Below are 22,463 nucleotides of genomic sequence, written 5' to 3'. Positions count from 1 at the left end.
TAAGATTGTTTTGGTTCTTTAATATCCCTTTGGATTCCAAATTAATTTTAGTATGAATTTTTCTATTTTGGAAAAAAATAATGCCATTGAGATTTCAATAGAAATTGCATTGAATCTGTAGCATAGTTTGAACAGTATTGACATCTTAACAATATTAAGTTTTTTAATCCAGGTACATGAGATGTCTTCTTTAATTTTTTTTTAGCAACGTTTTGTAGTTTCCACTGCATGAGTCTTTCACCTCCGTGGTTAATTTTATTCCTAGGTATTTTATTATTTTTTATGTAATTATAAATTGATAGTCTTTTTGAATCTCTCATTGTTAATGTATAGAAACATAATAGAATTTTGTATTGATTTTGTATCCTGTGACTTTGCCGAATTCATTTGTTTATTCTAATATTTTTTGTGTATTTGTGTGTGTGTGGGATCGTTAGGGTTTTCTGCATATAAGATCTGTCATCTGCAAACACAAATAATTTTATTTCTACCTTCCCACTTTAGATGCCTTTTATTTATTTTTCTTGTCTAATTGCTCTGATTAGGACTTCTAGTACCATGTTAAATAGAGGTAGAGAAAGTAAAATTCTTTGTCTTGTTCCTGATCTTAGAGGAAAAGATTTTAATCTTTCAACATTGAATATAATGTTTGGAGTTGGTTATAAAGTTATGTTGAATTCAGAAAAATTAGTTTAGAGCTCTCTATATTTCAACAACTTGGAATGGATTCTTTAGAAATGAGGCAGAATTCAACTGCAAAATTTTATAGTTCTGTTTACTTTTTCATTGGTAGGTATTATCATATTTTCTTTCTTATGATAATTGGTTTTTTAACATTTTTCACTTCATTTTGGGTAAATTTTGGTATTTATATTGAAGAGGTATTTGGCTGTACCCTCTAGGATTGTAATTATTTTCTATAGAATTGCCTACATTTTCTTAAAAAATTTGATATTTTATGTATTTTTCACCTAATTCTTAATATTATGAATTTTAATATTTTATTTTTCCATTATGAGACTCATATTATGTTTATATGTCTAGATATTTTGCAATGCATTAAAAAAATTTATATATTAATTTCAACTTAAAATTAATGAATTTCCACTTTTTATCTTTGGTTTAATATCTTATTAAGTTTAAAATTTTGTTCCCATTATTGTTTCTTTTCATAGTGATATATTTCATGGATACAAATCTCTACTGAAGATTGCTTACATAAGCTATATTGTCATATAGGTTTGTTTTAAAATGTTCTACTTTGCATTGTTTTTCATATAGTTGATAATATTAGTATTGATTTTTAATATGGTCTAAGATGTATGTAGAAGTGTGTTGATTTCTTGGTAGTTAAGGCTTGGTGGAGATAAATCACCTTGTTGTTACCAATATCTAAATATACTGGTTTAAGATTAAATATTGACTAAACCATAGGTGTTGAATTTGTTGATGTTTTTCTTTGAGCCAATTTATGATCAATACATATATATTTTTAATGTTTGGGGCTTTAAAAAGGAATAGTAAAAAGAATTTTAGCCTCCGTATATCAATAAACTGTTTGTTGATTGAATTAAATGCTCTATATTTTTATTTTTTATTCTATAGGAGCTGTTTTGAAAGAAACATATGAAAATATTTTATAATAAATAAATTTTCTTTACAATCCTAATATTTCAGAGAGTACATATTTATCAGCAACTTAGGTGTTACATGTTAATGATTATAGCATTTTCTTTATATGTTGGGCCTTTTATTTTTATTTAATATTTTCTTTTCTCATGTTAAATGCTTTTAATCTTATATTTCACTCATCTGATATTAAATGGGCCTCTACATTTTCTTTTTGGTTGCATTTGCTTCATTTTTTCCTGCCCAAGTTTTTATTTCTAACTTACTTTGTGTTATATATTTAGTATCTTTGTTATATGCATCTTTCTACTTTCTATTGTCACAATAATGTGCCACAAAGAACCACAAAACCCCAGCGGTTTGCAATAGTAATCATTTATTTATAGCAAACTAATTTTGTGGCAGAATTCAGCTGTACTGACCTATGGCTGGCTGATTTTTAGCTATATTTATTTATCTGTCTGCGGTGAACTGCATATGAATGAGAGTTCTTCAGATTTTCATCAGGTTTCTCTCATTTACCTGAAAGTCTGCTATCTGTTAGCTGATCTAGGAAGGTCTCTACTGGGACAACTTGGGCAACTTAGTTTGCATCATGTGTCTCATTCTGGAGCTGACTATCCCAAGCATGTTGCTTTAGCCAGGACAGTGGACCAATAGCAATGCAACATGCAGCCTTTTCAAGACTTAGCTTCTTACCTCGGTACACTGGTACTTCTAAATCAAATGACAGATCCAAGCAATGAAATGACTCTGCTTCCTTTGTAAAAAGGACTGTATTTATATTAGAAAAGGTGTGGATTCAAGAAGTAGCAAAGAACTTGAATCATTTCTCCAATCTAAAACAACCATAAAAGTTTACTTCTTCTTAACTCAATTTGATAAGCTGTTTCTTTTAATGGAAGAATTAAGCTCATTTTACTTCTTCCAATTTTTTAGTTTATAACATTTGTTTTTCTCTTTCATATTTTTATTATATTTTCTGATGTGAACACAGCAATATTTGTCATTTATTTTTCTCTTTATAATGTATAAACTATGCTATATTGAACTATTCTTTTAGTTTTACTCTCCTTATAATGGTATTCATAATCAAACACTTGTCTTCAGTTTTATGTGAAAATAAAATACTAATTTCCCCACCAAAACATTCTGATTTTCAAAGCTATCCCTCTATCTTTCTACCCAAATTTTTCTCCCTTTTTTATATTAATTAATTTGGTTTGACACTTTCACTTTTTTCCTCAGTAATTTAAATATATTTTAAATTATTATGGATACATAATTAAATTACTATGAATACATACTAGATATATATTTATGGGGGTACAAGTGATATACATATTTTGAGGGTACATGTGATGTTTTCATATAGGCATATCATGCGTAATAAGGATAGCAAGGTAAATGAGGTATCCATCACCTCCAATATTTATCATTTCTTTGTGTGAGAAACATTCCAGTTTCATTTTAGTTATTTTAAAATACACAATAAATTATTGTTGCCTGTAGTCACCCTCTTGTACTGTCAATTAGTAAGATCAAACACTAGATCTTCTTCATTCTATTTCACTGTATTTTTGCACCCAATAACTACCCTCACTTCCCACACATATTACCCTTCCCAGCCTCTGGTAGCCATCATTCTGCTCTCTATCACCATGAGTTTAATTGTTTTAATTTTTAGTTCCCACATAAGAGTGAGAATATGTGAAATTTGTCTTTCTGTTCCTGTCTTAATTCACTTAAAAAATCCTCCAGTTCCATCCATGTTTCTGGAAATGACAGAATTTAATTCTTTTTTGTGGTTGAATAATATTGCATTGTGTATATGTACCACATTTTCTTTATCCATTCACCCACTGATGGACACTCAGATTGATTGCAGATTTTGACTATTGTTAATAATGCTTCAATAAACATGGGAGTGCAGATATCTTTACAATATACTGATTTCTTTTCTTGTGGGTATATATATAGTAGTAGGATTGCTAGATTATATGATAGTTCTATTTTTAGATTTTTGAGAACCATACATACTATTCTTAACAGTGGCTGTACTAATTTATATTCCTACCAACAGTGTACAAGGGTTCTCTTTTCTCCACATGCTCACCAATATTTGCATAGCTTGTCTTTTGGATAAAAACCATTTTAACGTGGGTGAGATGATATCTAATTGTAGTTTTGATTTGCATTTCTCTAATGATTAATGATGTTGAGAATTTTTATGCATCTGTTGGTCATTTATATCTGTTCCTTTGTGAATTGTCTACTCAAATCTTTTGCTCATTTTAAATCAGATTATTGAATTTTTTCCTGTGGGGTTGTTTGAGCATATAATATATTCCAATTGTCTAGTCTTAAATTTGTTTTCCTATCCTGTGTATTGTCTTTTCACTTTGTTGATTGTTTACTTTGCTGTGCAGAAGTGTTTTTTAAAAAATTTTATGTGATTTCATTTGTCCATTTTTTTCCTTTGGTTGCCTGTGATTTTGAGGTATTACTCAAGGAATCTTTACTGAGATCAAGATTCTGGAGAGTTATCCTAATATTTCCTCTGGTAGTGTCACAGTTTGAGGTCTTAGATATGTCTCTAATCCATTTTGATTTGATTTTTGTATACAGCGAGAGAGAGGGGTCTAGTTTCATTTTTCTGCATATGGATATCCAGTATCTCCAGCACCATCTATTGAACAGACTGTGTTTTTTTTTTTTTTCCCTAATGTATGTTCTTGGCATTTTTGTGAAAAATTAGTTCACTTTATATGTGTGGATCTTTTTTTCTGGGATCTCTATTCTGTTCCATTGGTCTACATGTTTGTTTTTATTCCAGTATAATGCTATTTTGGTAACTATAGCTACATAGTATAATTTGAAGTCACATAATATGATTCCTCCAGTTTTGCTATTTTTGTTCAGGATGGCTTTGGCTATCTATCACAGGTATTTTTTGCTTCCAAATAAAATTCAGGATTTTTTAAATTTCTGTAAAAATGTCATTGCTGTTTTAATAGGGATTGCATTAAATCTGTTGATTGTTTTGGGTAGTAGACTACAGAGTGACTGTATGCCAATAAATTGAAACTCTATGATAAATGGATAAATTTCTAAACAAGTACAACCTACCGAGATTGAACAACAAAGAAATTCTCAACCTGAATAAACCAATAACAAGTAGCCAGATCAATACCATAATAAAATATTTCCTTTCAAAGGAAACCCCAGGACCTGTGGCTTCACTGCTGAATTTTGCCAAACATTTGAAGAAGAACTAATACTATTTATACTTAAACTATTCCAAAAGAATAGAGGAGGAAGAAACACTTCCAAACTCATTCTACAAAGCCAGTATTACCCTGGTACCAAGTCCAAAGACACAACAAAAAAGACAACTGCAGGCCCTCTGAACATTAATGCAAAAATCCTCAGCCAATACTAGCAAAACCAATTTAACAGCACATTAAAAAGATCATTTATCATGACCAAGTGGGATATATCTCAGGGATATAAAAACGATTTAACATACACAAATTAACCAATGTGATACCTCATACGACTACTGAAGGACAAAAACCATATGATCATTTCAATTGATGCTGAAACAGCATTCAGTAAAATTTAACATACCTTTATGGTTAAAAACTCTTTAAAGAACCAGGTATGAAAGGAACATATCTCAATACAATAAAAGCTATATACAACAGATTCACAGCCAGTATCATAATAAATGAGAAAAAAATGCAAGTCTTTTCCCTAAGTCTGGAACACAACAGGGATGTTCATTTTGACTGCCTTTATTCCACAGTACTCAGGATGCTAGGTAGGGCAGAACAAGAGAAAGAAATAAAAGACACTCACATTGGAATGGAAACAGTAAAATTATCCTGGTTTGCAGATGATATTTGGAGGAACCTAAAAATTCCACCCAAAGCTATTAGAACTGATAAACAAATTCTGTAAATTTTCAGTATAAAAAATTAACATACAAAAATCAGTAGCATTTCTATATGCCAATAGTGAACAATCTGAAAAGGAAATCAAGACAAGTAACCCCATTTACAATAGTTACAAATAAAATAAAATTATTAATAACATACTTAACCAAGGAAGCAAAACACCTCTACAATAAAAACTATAAAACTTTGATGAAAGAAATTGAAGAGGTCATTAAAAAATGGAAAAAATTCCATGTTCATGGATTAGAAGAATCAATATTGTTAAAGTTTCCATACTTTCACTTCTGACCCTTAAATTTTTCTTTGCATCTTGGCCTTTCAATTTCAAGAAATGAATGTAATAACTATTATCTATCTTTTATATTCTATCTTGCTTATTATTATTTTTGGTAGAATATATAGTTAGTTAGAAAAGGTTAAAAGCAAAGAATAGGCAAACAGCAATGCAACAACATATCAAAGTTTTTGTTGCATTCCTGTTTTCCCTCCTTTTCTTATTTACCTTCTGATATGTTTTTATTTGCTGTCTGTGTAGTCTACTTTAGGGATTATATTTTTCTTAATTTTCAATATATTCTCTTATTTAATGTATATCTCCTTATAGTTGAATGATATAATTTTTGACTTCGTGTCTTCTCTCCTAATAGCCTGTAGATATTATCCCACCATCTTCAATCCTAAAATGTTGCAGATGTAAGGCCAGGCGTGGTGACTCACACCTGTAATCCCAGCACTTTGGGAGGCTGAGGCGGGAGGATCACCTGAGGTCAGGAGTTCGAGATCAATCTGGCCAACATGGTGAAACCCCATCTCTACTAAAAATACAAAAATTAGCCAGGCACAGTGGCTGTAATCCTAGCTACTCGGGAGGCTGAGGCAGAAGAATTGCTTGAACCCGGGAGGCTGAGGTTGTAGTGAGCTGAGACGGCACCACTGCACTCCAGCCTGGAGGACAAGAGCAAGACTTTGTCTCAAAAAAAGAAAAAAAAAGTTACAGATGTAACATCTACGTAGATCTACTTCTTTTTCTTGAATAAGTCATTTTTATTTTAATTTGAAAGCTTGTGATATTTTATTTCCTTGATTTTGGAATTCAAGAATTTTAGCACTAAATGCCTGAGTGTGTGAAACTTGTGGAACTTGCTAAGAAAATTCAGTCTGAGATTAAATTTTTTCTTTAGTTTAGGATAATTTTTTCATTCTTTGCCTCTTTAAACTGAATAAGTCAGATCTCATTATCTTCTTTTCTTTCAATTTTCTGCCAAAAATGTTTACTTGAAAATCCCTTTTTTGCAATCCACAGAGTTTTTCTTTCTTTCTTGTGTGTCCTCTACATGAATCTCCTTAAATACTAGAATCATCATTGTTATTGAAGTCTACAGTTGCTCCCTCTATCAGACCAGGCCTACTTTTTGAGAAACTGTCCGTGTGTGTGTGTGTGTGTGTGTGTGTGTGTGTGTTTATATATTTTGTTATTACTCTCTCTGCCTTCTGGACCCCATCCTTTGTTATTTCTTTCGATTAGTTCAGTGATTCCAGATCAAGCTACTAGAGAACATTAAATAAAGTTTTTATCAAGAATGGGGGAGTCAGGCTGGTAGTATAACAGCAGGTAATCATTATTCCCCTCTACGGATAGTAGAAAGAGGCTTCTGGGTTTCTCTCAGACTGAAGTAGAGACAAGACTCAGATCATATATTCAGACCATCTTCAATTCTCTGAGAAGTAATAAGTAAAGAGAAGTCTTATTAAGATGATCTATATCAGCCTTTCCTTGGAGGGTCCTATCCTGTCCATTGACCAAAGTCTAACCATAACTTACTCCAGATAGGTTTTTGTTTTAGTGTTCTCTTGCACTGGTGTCCAGAGACTCAGGTGTTTCAGAGTAGAGATACTGCAATAATTGTCTTGATTGTTCCCTTTATGTCCTAGCTATTTACCTGTCCCAGTGTCTGCTTGGCTTACAAGAGGAGACTTGCTTGTAGCTGAAATAGGGGAAGGAGAAGCAAGATACTTTTAGGTACCTCCTGGGAATATCCTTCACTTAAGCTGATCTCCTGCCATAATAATTCCAAAACTTCATGTCCTACAATATAAATAGAACCTAATCAGTATGGCATTCAAATTCTTCTAATTCCTTATTTGCCCCTAACCTTTTGTGGATGTGTCTGTCTATTCTCTCTTCTCGGAGGCTCAATTTCTACCAGACAGAACTTTGCCTTATGTTACCATGGTACATTCAAGCTTAGTAAAGTATCTCTTTGATTCTTAAAATATTTAATATATAACATTGGAATAAACAGATGAATGAGGTAATACTTAAATACTTAACTCTGTGCTCTTCCTTGCCTGTTTGCGATAGCAAAAAATAATGTATTGCCCTGTTGGAGAGTATAAATCTAAGGCATTCATTTTTACTTCATTTCACCAATTAGAATAGATGTTTACATATGTCAATCATTATGCTTTTATTCTTTTGGTAATCTTCTTCACAACAATAACAACATATTGGTAATTACTAAATGCTTGTCCACTGATTTACCTTATGAAATAAAGCATAAGAGAATATTTGTGTTACCTATTAGCAAACAGCATTTAAGAAAAACCCTGAGGATTAACTTATCTTGTTGGCTATGCCTGCCTGCTTTCAAATTCTGGTTCTACTCATTTTGGGTTTCATTATCCCTAAGCATAATCCAATAACATTAATTAATCATGCAGGCAAAATTATCACACCAGTGCTTAACAAAAAACATTTGCTCAAAAATGTTATTATCATTATTCTATTAGCCAAAAATATAAGCATATTTATTACTTACCAAAAATTCATTAAATAAACACAAATATTGAACACCGTTCTCCCTATGCATTCTATATAAAACATGTATATGAATAAACAAAAATTACTTAAGGTGCACATATGCATAGATTCAGGAGAAGACTATACCCCATATCCAAGTAATTATCACAATTATATGACTTTAAAGCCATATTCACACTCATCTTAACTGAAAGAAAATGGCTATTGTGTGATTTGCCTCTAGAGACTAATATACTCTAAAGTGTAATAACAGCTAAAAGCTGTAAAGAGCCATTGATTATTCGAGAGAAGACACAAGTAAGCATGGGTGAATATCATTGTTGGATCATACCTACACACACACATGCAGAAACACATATACATGCACACTCCACCACTGTCATACATCAAAGATGGGTAGTAAAACCATTTTGTGAGTACCATGGCAGCATTAGCAGTGAAATCTTGATTTGAATTTTTTTCAGTACAGCTTTAAAATTCTATTAACTTTCATTTCTATTTTTTTTTTTTTTTTTTTTTTTTTTTTTTTTTTTTTTGAGACAGAGCCTTGCTCTGTCGCCCAGGCTGGAGTGCAGTGGCCGGATCTCAGCTCACTGCAAGCTCCGCCTCCCAGGTTTAGACCATTCTCCTGCCTCAGCCTCCGGAGTAGCTGGGACTACAGGCGCCCGCCACCTCGCCCGGCTAGTTTTTTGTATTTTTTAGTAGAGACGGGGTTTCACCGTGTTAGCCAGGATGGTCTCGATCTCCTGACCTCGTGATCCGCCCGTCTTGGCCTCCCAAAGTGCTGGGATTACAGGCTTGAGCCACCGCGCCCGGCCAACTTTCATTTCTAATATCAAATTTTTAAGGAAGAAGAGAAAAGAGCAGCTAAGTATAAAAAAGGTCAAATGAAGAATTATCTTAAAATGACATTTTTATGATTATAGCCATGTTTAATAACTTCAAATGAAGAATTATCCCCCATTTGATGTTTTTAAGACCAAGACCATATAAAAACGTCATTTTAAAATGATGTTTTTACAATCAAAGCAATCTGTAAAAATGTCAGGTGAACAACTCAATGAATTAAATGTTTCTAAGGATATAAAATAGGTTAAAATGTTCAGTGGAGCATTTCATTGACATTTGATTTTTTAAAAAGAAATATTAATCATAAAAATGTGGGACTTAGTATGTTACTATCTTTAATTTTTCAGTTGTCTGATCTGTGGAAATAACTAATAAGTAAACGTTCTTCTGATCTAATATTAAAATGATAGATGAAAATGAACCAGCATCAAAATATTGAAATATATGGAGTGTCTTAAAATTAACTTTTCAAGACAGAATTAATTGTTAAAAACAAATTATGTACAAATATGCCATTTTTACTATTTAAAATATTTTTTAATTTGTATATGCTATTTTATACTCAAGAATAAAATATAAAGTTGATATCAGATATTTCTCACAGAAAATCAAAGTTCACAAATTCTCATTATAGCTAAAAATTATATACAGAACATCCTCCTTTTCTGAAATATGGAGACTTGATGAGGATATGCAAATGAGATAAAACTTTCTGGGTGTTGGTCCAATATTATTTCAAGTAGCTCTCTATAGCAATTTTCTTTAGTAAAACTTTTGACAGTGTTGGAAATTTCTATATCTGCACCCTCCAGTGTAGTAATCACTAACTGTGGCTACTGAGCATGTGAAGTATGCTTTATATGATAGAGAAATTAAAGTTTAATTTAATTTAATTCTAATTTGCATTTAAAAATTCACATGCACAGATATCTAGGACCTAATTTTTAGTATGTTACACTATTTGCATTGGGATATGGTTCAATTCTAAACTTTCTGACTGTGACTAAACTTTCTGACTAGGTCAGAACAAACTTTTACTACGTAAAAATATAGTAAGCGTTGTTTTGTAAGTCACATATAGTTTGATTTAAATGTAGGGCCATTAAAATAAATTGAATGCCTAAACATAGACTGTCAGATTAAGCCTGTATAATACAATGTTTTCAAAGGTAACTCTAATAACATATTCATTTATTTTTAATAAATAAAAAAGAGTATATGGATTTATTTGCAATGCCATAAACAATAAAAAATCCTAAGCTTATCATAAATAGGCCTAACCAGATATGTTTATAGGCAAATATTTGTGTGCACACTCACACACACACACGCATACACACACACAAATAATCATGTGGATATATATACTTATAACAAAAGTTACCATTTAAGCTTTCTCTGAAGCTTTAAAAGTTTGAATTTCAACTTATTAGAAATAATTTGTCATTCAAAATAGTTCTTTATTAGTCCAGTATCCATGATATATTTCCATTAAGAATCTTGAGGTAACTAACAATGCTCACTTACGTAAAATGTTTTAGATTTTAGAAAACATTTCTCCTTGCTTTATTGCTTTTAAAACTTAAAATGCAAAGGGCAGGTCTTGCAACTATGTCCTTTTTCTTCACGTGAAGATCTCAAGGCCTGAAGAAATTAAGGTATAGATAGATACCACAGAGAAAAAAATCACAACGATGATGATGATAATGGTAATGCCTGACACTTACAGGACCTTCCAATCTGTAATCATATCTAATGACCATGCTGTTCCATGAGATTGAGCTATCTTGATTACCACTCCTATTTCATAGGTAAGAGGCATACATACTCTCATCCAAGTCACCGTTAGTTGAAGCTAAAATCCACGTCTCATGACTCCCTGCCTAGTGGTGCTTCTAAGAACTGGATGGACATCATGTGGAGATATACAGTGCTAGAAAATAAAAAAAAAAAAGCAGGTTTGGCTGATTGATTGCAAATGAGTTGCAAAGGATTTCTATAAATCAAATATGACTGAAAGATCAATGCTTTGATAAGTGGAAGAGATGAGAGGAGTGTCAGTGATAATGGAAAATTTAGCACAGGGGAGTACTTAGGGAGCATATAAGAATTCTGCCTATGTCATCTTGAATTGTAGTTATGTCAAGTCATCGAGTATTTTATGCCCTGTAAATGCATTGTGACCCTTATTCTGTCCACCTTGCAAAGGCTGGACAATCTTAAAGAACATTGTTTGTGCCATCTTTTGCATGGTTTTGACATTTTCTGCTTTCTCCTCTATCCCATCTGTTCTCTCTTACATTTCTCTTTTATTATGCTTCTCTGATATTGTAGGCCAGCTACATTTCTTTAAGTTTTTACCACCCACCAATAATTGTGTCTGAAGCACTTTACATTCACTATTTAATGTATTCCCTCCAACAACTCTATGAATAGGATTTTATTATATACATTATACAGATCAATAAACTAAGGAATATAAATGACCCTTCCCAGAGACAACTAACCAGTGACTTTTGAAACCAGAATACAAACATAGATATGTCTATCTACAAAGTCCCTCCATGTTCATCAGAATTACGCTCTAAGTAGCATGGTGTTAAGCTGGGAGTAGCTCCTTGATTAACCCATATTCTCCCTAGTTTTACACGTCTCTAGGATAAACTCAGTAGAAATCTATCAGAATTTAAAAAATGATACCGTTTGATAACAGAGTAGGATGACTATAGCTAACAACATATTGTATTTCAACATGGCTAGAAGAAATAATTTGAAATGTTCCCAAAACAAAGAAATGATAAAACACTGGAGGTAATGCACACCCCAATATACCAACTTGATTATTAGATAGTCAATGTATGTAACAAAATATTGCATGTACCCCACATATATGCACAGATATCATATGTTAATAAACATAAAATAGATAATATTGAGGAGTAAATAATGAACAAAATCTCTGCCAGAGACCTGAGGATAGCAGTCAAGTCAGGGTTTTTCAAAGGCATTATATCCACTGCAGAAACTTTACTGAAAATTAGACAAATATTAGATGATCCATAACTTACAGAGAAGAATGTTTCCTTTCCCTCTCTGACATTTGTACGAGTGCCAATTAAAACTTATACTACTGCTTATGTGTTTCCCACCATGCACTGCCTAACACACGCAAGGGCATATAACGGGATAAGATTTGCAGAAAAATGCTCTTTAAGTTTATATATGATGGAAAAAAAATATATTACCTCTTAGTTATGTTGAAGCAGGACTTCTTTTTTGACCTTTAGGATACAAGCAGCCACAATTTCATGGCTAGTTAAGTTGGAATGAACTAAGTGCTGGATGCAAAGCAGCATTTTATAGATAATGTGAAGATTTTCAATTTGTGGAATGTTTATGGAAACAAATGAGTTTGGAGTTTGAGGTAAAAATCAGTAGTGCTACCAAATCTACACATTTATTTTACAAGATGAGTATGAATAAGCTTGGGATGTTTTCAGTTTCCAATAATTATCAAAATATTCTAAAACAGCTGACATTCACTGAGCAATTAGTGGGCCAGTTAGAGTGCTGTTAATCAACGTATAATATCTCATTTACTGCTCGCATTCTTATTAGGTAATTCCTATTTTTTTCCTCTTTAGTAGATGTGAAAACTGAAGTTTAGCAACTTGAATATTTTCCTAAGTCAAAGAGTTTCTATGTGGTAAAGGAATAAGTAAAGCCTAGATCTACATTGCTCCAAAGCAGCATTTTTTTATGACTGGAAGTTTAGTTTTCTGAATCAGAAGCTACAATGCTTACTCTAACGGATTTCATGGACAAAATATGTGAGTGTACTAATTTCTACAAGGATAGAAGAAATAGCGTTCAGTAACAGGGATATGTTTCACTCTATTCTTAGATTTTCCCTATTTGCTTAATGAAAATTAGCATTGTCTACTCATATGTCACAAGCGTATTACGAAATATAAAGAATTCCTTTTCATTTATCCATTGAACTTCATCAAAATAATTCAAACTGTCAATATATTGAGTTAAAATTGATATGTTTAGAATGACCTAAGCACAGAGACTTACGGTACCAATTTTAATTAGCCTAAACAATATAGAAGAAACACAGTATCTTAAAGAAGTCAACTTTTTGGAAACTGCACTTTTGGGTCAAGACCAGAGTTCAGGATATGAAATAGTCTAGTCAGATTGTGTTTCAAATTTTCTGTCTGAATTAACACCGAGTATTTATAGATATAGAAAGCGTTATAAAAATAAAGTTTACAGCAACATAATAAAAGTCAGAAAAATTAATATGGTTTAGGTAGTTCTTGATTTGGAAATAACTTCTCAGCAAGACAGAAGAGAATTATTAATAGACTGTTGTGAAAAATATATTGTGGGCAAATTTTGAGTGGTATTTGCATGAAATAGTGAATTATAAAACTATAAATGCAGGATAAGTGTGTACTAATAGGCTCATTCTTATTATATTAATACTACTTACCCTAAACACCTTTAAATCATCTAGAAATTTTGAAACTAAAAGAAATTTAAGATAATCTGTACTAACATCATAATTTTAAAGATTAAATTATTGAAGCATGAGAGATTAAATAAGAAAGCTGTAGCATATGCTCTCATGGTGAGATTTAAGATGAGAACCTATATCTTCTAGATCCTGGCCCATCATGCCTTCTTCATGTTATTTTTAAAATTCAGCTAAAATATAATTATGTAAATCTAAAATCAAAATCAGCTATTTGCAATCTGTTAGGAAAAGATATCCTAATTAGAAAGAAAAGTAGAGATTAATCAACAAAACTCTTCTCTCTATTCTGTCCAATTTTCTTCATAATGACAAGAAATACTACAATTGTAAAGATCTTCAATTGGTTTGGAAAATAAAAACATTAATTTCAAAATAGCTTGTTTGTGTTTAATTAAAAAAAAATATTTGTTGACTGGATCCAGAATTTGTAAAAATTTACTCTGTACATTAATGGGTAAATTGAATAACACAAAAATGTTGGCAATCTTTTTACTAGTGAATCTTGAAGTTTAGATAATTCCTCACTGAAATATACGTGAGAAACCAAATACATTCTTTGAATTTTAGCAATTAAATGAACGGGTAAATAAGATATGATGAAGATATGATGGTCCTTCTTTCATTGTCTCTTTGTTTCCTATTCTATGATAATTCCCTCCACCATTCACTAACTGCCCCCAACCCCAGAAAAGGACATTAAAAGTAGACACAGCGGTTCTCTGCTACCATCCAAGATGGAAGACAATGAACAGATTTGCCCTCCCACCTAAAACAATTATAAAGGTATATTATATATATACACACATATATATGTGTATATATACATATGTGTATATATACCTTTGCAATTGTTTGTATATATTGATTGTATATATACACCTTTGCAATATAAATATATAAAATATGTATTTTATATGTATTTACATTATATATTTTATATATATATAGCCATTCTCACAAATCAGATTTGAAAAAAATAAAATACATATATATATACACAACCCCAAGACACTGAATAGAAGCAAGAAAGAACAGTATGTGCTAGAGACAGAAAACAAGTGAAGGAAGTCCTATGATTTCCTGAGCTTATTGACTTGAGAGAATTTCCAGTCTCATCACAGAGGATGGTCCCAAATAGAGCCCAGCAGACAATTGCTTAACATCACAGCTGACTGAGAGAGTAATGACAATTGAGGCCAAAAAGATGACCAGAAAATGTATATAAAAAATCACCTTTGGTGTGATATTTCCATAGGAGGAATTAAGGACATATGACAGATTTCTGGATATACAGAAGATTGATTACATTTGAAAGGCTGTGGATAAACCCAAAGAAAGACTTGACAAGGCTCTAATTGCTCACCTCTGGATGATGTTGAATATATGCCTCCACATGTGCAAAGAATCTCTTGACAAAAGGTGAAAGGATTATTGGCTAAGGAATCTGAACAAATTTCTGTCTAAATACTAAAGTAACTTTCTTCAGTGGCTACACACAACAAAGAATAAGAAATTAACAGAATTCATCCTAAAAAGTCTAAATAGTTTAGGAACATTAAAACAAAACAAGCAAAACAAAAAATAAAAGGCAGCAGCAATCATGAAAACAGAAAGAACAAACAACAAGAGACAGTTGGGGTGAAGAGTGAATTGTATTCCCAGAATGGAAACATCAAATTATATTAATGCCAATTTATACAAATAATAACAAAATCTTCAAGTAAATATAAAGGTATGATTCATACACATTTTTAAAAAGCAGTCAATTAAAAAAAATGCATCCCTAAGGAAGCACACATGTTAAACTTACTAAAAAGCTGTATTTTTTAATTCCTGAAATTTGATGTAAAACATTAATATATACATCCAAATCGCTCAACAAATTACAAGTAGAATAAGCATAGAGCTTTACACTTAGGCACATCATAATCAAAATATCAAAAGGTAGAGGCAAATTATCTATCCAGAATTAAACTAGAAAAAAATGACACATCACATAGAAATAATCTTTAATATAACTAACAGATGACATTGCATTAGTACTGAAAACCAGAAGGCATAGGATTAACTATACAGTGTTCAAAGAAAAACAAAATCAACTGAAAATTTTATATCCAGAAAACTATTTTTCAAAAAACAAAAAAGACATTTTTAGATTGTTAAAAATTTTCAAAAGTGAGATAGTTAATTCTTATAAAGTTCTTCAAAAAATACCAAAAGGCTGTATGAATGTCTTCTTTTGAGAAATGTCTGTTCATATCCTTTGCCCACTTTTTGATGGGGTTGTTTGTTTTTTTCTTGTAAATTTGTTTGAGTTCTTTGTAGGTTCTGGATATTAGCCCTTTGTCAGATGAGTAGATTGCAAAAATTTTCTCCCATTCTGTAGGTTGCCTGTTCACTCTGATGGTAGTTTCTTTTGCTGTGCAGAAGCTCTTTAGTTTAATGAGATCCCATTTGTCAATTTTGGCTTTTGCTGCCGTTGCTTTTGGTGTTTTAGACATGAAGTCTTTGCCCATGCCTATGTCCTGAATGGTACTACCTAGGTTTTCCTCTAGGAGCCAACAGACACATGAAAAAATGCTCATCATCACTGGCCATCAGAGAAATGCAAATCAAAACCACAATGAGATACCATCTCACACCAGTTAGAATGGCAATCATTAAAAAGTCAGGAAACAACAGGTGCTGGAGAGGATGTGGAGAAATAGGAACACTTTTACACTGTTGGTGGGATTGTAAACTAGTTCAACCATTATGGAAAACAGTATGGCGATTCCTCAAGGATCTAGAACTAGATGTACCATATGACCCAGCCATCCCATTACTGGGTATATACCCAAAGGATTATAAATTATGCTGCTATAAAGACACATGCACACGTATGTTTATTGCAGCACTATTCACAATAGCAAAGACTTGGAATCAACCCAAATGTCCATCAGTGACAGACTGGATTAAGAAAATGTGGCACATATACACCATGGAATACTATGCAGCCATAAAAAAGGATGAGTTTGAGTCCTTTGTAGGGACTTGGATGCAGCTGGAATCCATCATTCTTAGCAAACTATCACAAGAACAGAAAACCAAACACCGCATGTTCTCACTCATAGGTGGGAACTGAACAATGAGATCACTCGGACTCAGGAAGGGGAACATCACACACCGGGGCCTATCATGGGGAGGGGGGAGGGGGGAGGGATTGCACTGGGAGTTATACCTGATGTAAATGACGAGTTGATGGGTGCAGCACAGCAACATGGCACAAGTATACATATGTAACAAACCTGCACGTTATGCACATGTACCCTACAACTTAAAGTATAATAATAATAAATAAATTAAAAAAAAAAAAAAAATACCAAAAGGAATCCTTCATACTAAAAATAAAGGACACTAAATAATAACTCAAATCCACAGAAAGAAACAAAAAGCTTCAGTAGCCTGTAGTCCCAGCACTTTGGGATGCCAAGGCTGGTGGATCACCTGAGGTCAGGAGTTCAAGACCAGCGTGGCCAACATGGTGAAGCTCCGTTTCTACTAAAAAATACAAAAATCAGCTGGGTGTGGTGGCGGGCGCCTGTAATCCCAGCTACTCAGGTAAATACAAAGAGAGTATAAAATATTTATGTTGTAAAAATTTTTTAACTGATTTAAATTATTATAAAAAGGTATGGATAGTCTTACGATGTATAAAGATTTAATCTATTTGCCAAAATAAAAAAAAATGAGAAGAGATAATCCAATATTATAGTATATTGCAGCAAAGATTTTATATTCTGATGAACTGAAATTTATAGTAATTCAAATTAGGATATTTCAAGCTAAGATGTTAATTGCATTTCCCAAGTAAATGATTATAAAAACAGCTTTAAAATTAGTAAAAAACAAAAACCAAGCAAATGAAAAAATGAATTTAAAATGGAAGATTATAAAAAATATTTTCACACAATAAATCAATAATTAAGGTATAGGAGAAAGAAAAAATGGCATAAATATATAGAAAAATAGCAGTATGGAAGGTATACATCATACATTGTCCACAAGACATTAAATATAAATGGATTAAACACTTCAATCAAAAAGCAGAGATTGAGAGAATGGATTAAAAACAGCATGATAAAATTACATTATCTCTACAAGATACATAGTTTAGATGCAAAGAAACAACCAGATAGAAAGTAAAAGTGGGCAAAGCACATACCATGCAAATCTTAACCAAAAAAAGAAAAACAGCTGGACTGGGTATACTGATATTAGAGCCAAAATAGACTTTAATTGAAACACTGAAGTTACCCAAAAATTAGTACATTTTACAATAATAAAAGGGGGAAATAATAAGACACATATAAAATTATAAATATCCATCTAACTAAAGAACTTCAAAATAAGTAATAATAGACATAATTGATGAACATAAACAACAGTAATAGTTGGAGATTCTGCTACTTCACCTTTAATATTGAATAGAACAATAAGCAGGAGATCAACAATTTAATAGAAGACTTAAACATTATAAGTCAACCAAATGAACATCTCTGGAACACTTTACCAAAAGCACACATTTTTCTCAAGTACACATGAAAAATTCTCTGGGATAGGCCACATGCTATATATGCTATGCCAAAAACATTAAAAGAGAGACACAAAGAATTTAAGGTTGAAATCATACAAAGTATATTCCTGACTGCAATGAAATTAAATTAGAAAGCAGTAACAGAAGAAAATTTGGGAAAATCATAAATATGTATAAGATAAACAATAAATTGCTTTTTACCGATAGGCTAAAGAAGAAATCATAAGTGAAATTAGAAAATAGTTTTTAATGAATGAAAACAAAACACAATGTACCAGAATATATATGCAATGAAAGAAATGCTCAGATGAAAATCCATAAATGTAAGTGCCTAAATTTCAATGAAATAAACATCTCAATTTTGTAATTTAACCTTCAACCTCAAGAAACTATGAAAAGAGTAGACACTAAACACAAAGAAACCAGAAGGCCATAAATAATAAATATGAATTGAAATAATAAAAAAGAGTAGAAATCATAGAGAACACATTTAAAAAACACAAAATTGATTTTTGGATGGAATTAAAATTTTTAAAATTTTCAGCTAGACTGAACCAAAATATGAGAGAATATTCAAATTATTTAAATCAAAAATGAAAGGGAAATAATCATGACTGCTTTTAAAGAAACAAAAAGATTATAAGAGAAGACTGTAAGAAACTCTATGTCAACAAATTTGATAACCTAGATGAAATGGATGTTTCTACAAACCACAGAACTCAACTAGAAACATTAACTGAAAACAAAATCTAAAGAGACCTGTAACACTAGAGACGTTGCATTACTAATCAACACACTTAAAACATTGAAAAGCCCAACACTCAATGATTTCCACAGAACACTTAAAGAATAATTAATGTGAAATGTTAATAAACTTTTAAAAACTTAAAGAGGATGCAACAAACTCAATTCACTCTAAAAAGCCAGTTTAAAAACACACATTGGAAAAGGTCATCCAAGAATACGTAGATAAACTAAGTGGCTTTATATCTTTTAAATATACTGAATTTGTAAGAAAAAATAAATCTGCCCACAAAAAGTATCCAGGCCCAGATGACTTAACTGGAGATATCTACAAATAGTATCAATTCTACACAAAGTTTTTCAGAAAATAAAGACCAGGGAACACTTCCTAATTAATTCTATGAAACCACTATAATAGTGATACCAAAAGCAGATGAAGACATTGAGAAAAACAAAACAAAAAAGAATTGCAGAGCAATATCCTTCATAAAAATACAACACTTTAACAACACTTACTAAATTAAATCCAACTATATCAACTATATACAAAAGGGATAATATATTATGAACAGAGTTTATCCCAGGATTCCTAGATTGGTTTAACATTCAAAAACCAATTTGTGTAATTCATCATATTAATAAATAAGAAAGAAAAAAACTATGATTATCATTCTAAATATATGAAAAAAGCCTGTCAAAATTCAACATTCATTTCTTATAAATACTATGAGTAGATAATACTTCCTCAACCTAATAATTGGCATGTTTCAAAAACCTACATTTAATATTAAAGTCAGATAAAGTACACTATTTTACCACTCCATTTATATTTAACTTTATAGAAAATGCAAATTAATCTATACCATCAGAAAGCAGAGCAGTGGTAGTCAGGAGATGGAATGGGGAGTTCCAGGGACAGGCAAGAGATAAAGGTTACAAAGAGACCCATGGAAACTTTAGAAATAAATCTATATTAGTTGACGTCATCGTGGTTATGGTACAGTGACATATACATATTTCAAAACTTATCAAATTGTACATTTTTTCTAAGTATAGTATATTGTATATTAATTACGCCTCAAGAAAAGCATTAACATAGTATGTGCTTTGATTTCATCAGAAATAACTCTTGTAAAGGCAATTTTGCCAAATCTTTGCATAAAACAAATTCAATCTAATTCAATAGGATCACAAACATTTTCTCTTGAGGAAACAAGAGCTTGAAATATGAACAATTTTTGGAAAGGAGTAAAGTTCAGTGAGGCTTAATTACCTAAATATAAGTTAAAGGTTAAAAAAATGGAATTATATTTTTTTCTCTACTAACAAAAAAAAAGTTTCATCATGAAAATTACTGGTGAATATCTTTATTGTATTTGACAAGTGAATAAAGTATGTGGCATATACATTCTGTCCATAAAATAATTTAAAAATTTAAAAAAATATTTAGTTTTTTTTTTAAAAACTAAATATTTTGCCATCTGTGGCTATGCATACAAAAGTTGCATGTATATCTTATTTTCTTCCTGAATACTGTACCATCATATCTTTGCTTCCTTTCTCTTTGAAGGCCAGAAGATGTTGCACATTTCAAACAGACAAGTCAAGCTATAGAACAATGTTTCTTGAAGGATTCAACCAAATAAAGAATATTTAAAGTTGCACGCCTCATTGTAAAGGAAGTATATTAAACACACACTTCGACAAGATGAACACAGCAAAATTGCACTTACATTGTATAATCACTACACAAAAAGCCAATAATCATTTTGTTCAAAAGAGATAATGCCGCATAATATAAGTACTAGTTTAAGCAATTATCCAGTAGAACAGTTAATCATCACCCTCAGTTCACAGCCTTTTGTTTCTCACGAATACACATGTCAGATTGTAATTAAATGCACTCACACTGTTCAGGGCAGAATGAGAGTCCTGGGTTGAAATGTGGGAACCAACTGAAAAGCACAAAGAAGACAAGTTTAGACAGTTTTTTAAGTGTATCTGCCTGGCATAGGGTCTTGGTTGACAAATTGGCTATACAATGGTGAAACCACAGTGGGTACCTTATTTAAAGAAAAAAAATAATTTATGCCTATAGAAAAATTATGTTATTCCGTTTATAAATTTTCTAAGCATTGAGTTTCTGAGTGAATTATTTGCCAGATATGTTTTTTTGAAATTAGATTTATAAGAAAAGAAAGATTTTAGTTGCACTGGTTTGTTCAAACTGTTTTATAATAAATGTTTTAGAAATCTAAACAACACATCCGGATCTCCATATCTTCTTTTTCACTTCTAATAAATAATAATATAGGGATCCATTTCGTAGTTACAGTAGCAAAGTATGCTACAGTATAATTTTGCTATTTGATTATTGTGTTTCTATCCCCTGAAACACAATAATCAAATAGCAAAATTATATTCACTTCTGTTGAAATTTGCTTTTTACAACTTCATAATTTGTGGTAGAAAAATCATGATTTATAAATATAGAAAATAAAAATATTCAGAATCAAATGCAATCTATTACGGTAATGAAATGGATGGTGAAGTTTTCATTCTTTCAATATAATCACAGTTTGATGATTACTATGGCTTTGTTCAATAATGTGACATTGACTTCCATGTCCTTAACTCTGACTCAACTTTCCTACTGAGCTCTGGACCCATGTATCTATCAATCTACTGAAGCAGTACCCTCAAACTTTAATGTGCATACAAATAACCTGGAGCTCTTTCTAAAAATGCAGATTCTGACTCAGTTGTACAGGTATGGGGGCTGCAAATTTACATTTCTAACAAGCCCATAGGTGATCCTAATACTGTTGGATCACACTTTTGTCCAAGTTCCTAGGTAAACCCCACGTAGGTTTCTGGTAGGCATTTGAAACTCAAAGGATACAAAAAGGTATTCAGCCTTGCTCTTTAAACTCCAAACTTGGTCCTCTTTAGTGTTCTTCAAGTTTATTTGGTTCACTATATATTTGGTGATAAGGCTGAAGCGTATCAATCAGGTCAGATTTCTTCCTATTTTTCAGACGTTGCATCCAACTTACAAATAAGTCTCTGATATGACCTCACACACATTTTGTGGTTTCTTTTTATTTTTAATTTTTGTAAATTTATAATAGGCATATATGTTTATAAAGTGCATGAAAGATTTTGATACAGGCATACAATGTGTAATAATCACATCAGGGTAAATGAAGTATCCATCATCTCAAACATTTATTCTTTCTTTATATTAGAAAAATCTAATTACATTCTCTTAGGGTTTTTAAAATATACAATAAATTATTATTGACTGTAGTCACCATATTATGCTATCAAAAACTAGAT

Source organism: Macaca fascicularis, chromosome 8, assembly GCF_037993035.2.
Source record: "Macaca fascicularis isolate 582-1 chromosome 8, T2T-MFA8v1.1".
Classification (NCBI taxonomy): Eukaryota; Metazoa; Chordata; class Mammalia; order Primates; family Cercopithecidae; genus Macaca; species Macaca fascicularis.
This window is presented reverse-complemented; position numbering follows the sequence as displayed.